Source organism: Meleagris gallopavo, chromosome 3 (genome assembly GCF_000146605.3).
Source record: "Meleagris gallopavo isolate NT-WF06-2002-E0010 breed Aviagen turkey brand Nicholas breeding stock chromosome 3, Turkey_5.1, whole genome shotgun sequence".
Classification (NCBI taxonomy): domain Eukaryota; kingdom Metazoa; phylum Chordata; class Aves; order Galliformes; family Phasianidae; genus Meleagris; species Meleagris gallopavo.
The window spans coordinates 2,540,153-2,544,347 of NC_015013.2; positions in this window are offsets into that span (position 1 = coordinate 2,540,153).

Sequence of the window (4,195 nt, forward strand, 5' to 3'; positions counted from 1 at the left end):
TGAGTGACTTTCTCTTATTTCTCCAATATAAATTATATTAGCCAAGCTCCTGGATATATATCTGTACCATCTGTATATCCATTGATTAAACAATAGTATACCGGTCAAAAAAGCCAACCCCCAAAATTTAAGGGTACTCTAGTGCATCATGATGTTAGCAATGTGCCTAAGTCTGCTTTTGCTTTGTATGTTGGAGTGTGTCTTGTCTACTGGTGTATGAATCTTGACTGAAAAACAGTAAGTGCTGTGTTAAAGAATTTCTGTTCTGTAAAAAGTGATCTTTGTTCCACCATTATGGCAGCGATCTTGAAATGTTTCCTGTAGAATTATGTATCAATTTCTCTTTTGGTCTTAACTTGGACATCCTCAAGGAGGAATATCTTACTTCCCCAGTGACAAAACTGAACTGAAAGAACTGGGGTCGTTTTTTACTTTCCGTCTTCTACCCTCTAATCTGTACAAATGGTTTGTGTTTCCCTCTCTTTGTAAATCTTTCATTTCATCACCCTAGAGTATATTAAATATGAGAATAACAGTACTTGTAGTTGTTTTAAAATGCTTACCACGCTAATTCTGCATTGGATCTAAAAAAGGTGGATGTTTTTATGATCCCTTGTGTCTTGAAAAAGGAAGAGATTACAATACTGATAGTTCTAAACTCAGTATTTATATTTACTTGGATGAAAAGAATTCAGCATGCAGCTTGCTTTTTGGTAATTCTAAGGTAAAATCTTTGGAATTCAGTATTCTTGGGGGGGTGTACCACTGGTATGTGCAAGCTGTTATAAATTTACCATATTTTGTAAATCTGTAAAAATAAAGAATGAAGATCAGGAAGCAGAGCTCTCATCCACATTGCCTTTACGGTCTTGCCTGTACAGCCTTTACTTTCTATCTGTCTTTGCCAACTATTTTACCAATGTTCTTGCTTATAAAAGTTCTGACTTCTCTTGTTCTCTCAGAACAAAATTCTGCTGCAAACCCTTCTCATACTGTGCTAGTACTCTTTTATGGTGTCTTCCTTTAGTAGTGAACAGGTAACACTAAGATTTTTATGAGATATTCACCTTATTTATCTATCTTGCCTAAGTAAGCCTTCTTTCAGAAGATGATCTTGTTTTCACAGTTCATCCTGAGGCCGAAGTTCTGGAAACAGAACTGAGTGGTTAAGAGAGCTGTTTTTCTGTTAAAAATCAAAATGTCTGTAAGCTCTTCACATTGGACTAGAAAAGTTAGAATCACAAAGACCAGAATGTGCGGAAGAACTGGTAGAGGTCAGAGCAAAGACCAAATATACTCATCAAAGGAGTGAATAGGGAGGCCGATTGATTTTTGTGAATATAGTAAACGTTTCAAAACACAAATGTGTAATTCTGTGAAGGAGGAATTTTAATCATTTTTCTTTACTTCTGACTGGAGATTTAATAGAAAACAACTTCGATTAAATTTGTGGAAGGTCAAATGAAATGCAAATGTTAGGTCTTAAGTGGTAGTGGATGTTCAGGTTACTGAGGTAAATGTTTTGATATTTTCATTTAGGATTCCCTTCGCCCACAACACCCTTCCTGAAGAAATCTTAGACATTTACTGTAATACTTAAAGAATTGGATGTCAGGATTGTTTAATGAAAAAATGTTACAGCAAGAAATGAGAATGTAAATTCACCTAATAGCATCTTTTGAAGCCAAGAGGACCACACTTTACAAATGGATTGTTTCTATCACATTTTTATATTTTAATACCACTTTATAATTAATGCTTGATTAGCCATAACCTCTGAGAAGAATATTTTAAAAATAAAACAGTTAAGCTCCCTCTTCAGGTACAGATCATACAGTGAGTGGCTTCCTCTTCAGCCTCTCAATTACTGAATATTTTTAATCAGAGGTGTTGCTAGTATTTACATATATATGTAAGAGAAGTTTTTTTTTAATTACGTTTTTTTAAAAATTCTCTTGTTACATGCTGTATTGGGAAAAAGTTCTTAAGTCACAGAATGACTGAGATTGCAAAGGAGCTCTGGAGGAGCTCTGGAGATCCTCTGGTCTCACCCCCTTCTTCAGCCCTACAGGCACTTTCTTAGGACAGCATCCAGACACCTTTTGGAAATCTCTACAACTGTTCAAGGCTACCTGTGCCAATGCTTCATCACCTTCACAGTAAAGTGTTTCTTGATGTTTAGATGAAACATTCTGTGTTTATGTTTGCGCCCATTGTCTCTTCTCCTGGCTCTGGGCACCACTGAGAGGAGCCTGGTTCTGTCGTCTTTGCACCCTCCCTTCAGATATTTGTGGGAATTGTTGAGATGCCTCCCTCAGCTTCCTCTTCTCCAAGCTGAATAGTTCCAGTTATCTTTGCCTTACCTCATACAAGATCAGTCATCTTTCTGCCCTTTCTTTGTACCCTCCAGTATGATTGTATCTTGTATTAGGAGCCCACAGTTGGGACACAATACTCTGGATTTCATCAGGGCTGAGTAGAGGGAAAGGATTACTTTCCTTGGGCTGCTGGCAGTACTTTACCTAGTGCAGTCAAGGATATCCTTGCAGCCTTCTTTTCAGCAAGGGTGCTTTGTTGACTCATGTTCACTTTAGCATCCACCATGATATCCTTTCCTTCCAACTTGTTTTCTAGCTTATTGGCCCCCAGCATGTATCAGCGCCTGGTGTTGTTCCTCCTCACGTGTAAGGACTTTGCACTTCTCATTTAAGTGTGTGAGGTCCTTGTCAGCCCATTTTTCCAGCATGTCAAAGGTTCCCCTGAATGGTGGTACAAATCCCTATGGTGCTAGACATTCCTAGCAATCTTGTGTTATTTGTGAACTTTCTGGGCATATACTCTGCTTCATTGTCCAGATCATTAATGAATATGATTACTGGACTCAGTATCAATGCCCCTGGGAAATATACCTAGTTACTGACCTCCAACTAAAGGATCTCATTTTTATAAAATCTACAAGATTTTATAATTTGTTTGCAAGAGATAATAACTCAATTTCTGTTTTCTTTAATCTGTAAAAAAATAAAAAATGACTCTAAATTAAGTACAAAGGCCAAATAAATAAATAAATAACAGCTAGACAACAGCTGTATCTGAACTGTGGAAGTGGGATTCAGTATTTTCTATATAAGTCAAAAAGCGTTCCATGATTCTGCGAGTTGTACAGTCTGAGTGCACAGCTTATTCAGTAGCAACCTGATGTGATACATAACCAGCAGTAAAGAATTGTATGTAATAACAACATCACTAGCAACAGCCCTATTTTTTTTTTTTTTAAAGCTCATACTACTGATTCATGATACTACATGAATTAACACCCCTCAGAGACAAAAACTTCTCCACTATGTAAATCCTGGATATTTTTTGCATCCAAGTCTTCAATGACTTTAAAGTGATGGGCTTTGGCCATCACTTTAAATACTGCTTCAGGATTTTATATGTTAAATATAACCTTTTAAATTACAGGTAAGAGTGGAGAGTATTAATTACACTGAATTTCAGTATTAAAGTATTTGCTAAATTTTCCTTAGGAAAGAGTAGGCACATTGAGGAGCAAAAATGAATCTTTGAAAACAACTTCACTTGTATGGTGCAAGTTCAGAACTGAGTTCACCACATAGACACTTAAAGCAAGATAAATAAGCTGCTGTTGGTGTTTTGCATTGCTTTTCAAGCCCATAAAAAGGACTAGTGATGATACTTGGATTATATAGTATGTAATCTGTTTTTCCTTGACTAAATCAATTTTTCACTGGGTTTGTACATTAAAACTTTTATCAAAAGATTCCTCCAATTCTCAGTAGTAGGGGCTTAAGTGATTGTACAGTCTAACTTTTAGGGAACTCTTAAATTGTGAAATGTTTTCTTATGTCCTAGAATAATCTATATTCCATAAGACAGTGGTCACATGTCCACTGTGTAGATGAGGATATAGAAAAGAGTCCTGGGAATGGCACAAGAGATCCTGAAATCATAGCAGTTGTCAATCCTATGTAATTAGATGCATAGTTAGACCGTTCTGAAGCTACTATTCAAAATTGTAGAATGCAGAACACATATTGCAGAATCACAGAATTACAGAATCATTAAAATTGGAAAAGACCACTAAGATCATCTTGTCCAATTGTTACCCCAGCCTACTAAATAGTGACCCTAAGTGCGCTATCTACTCTTTTTTTTTAAAACCTCCAAGGAT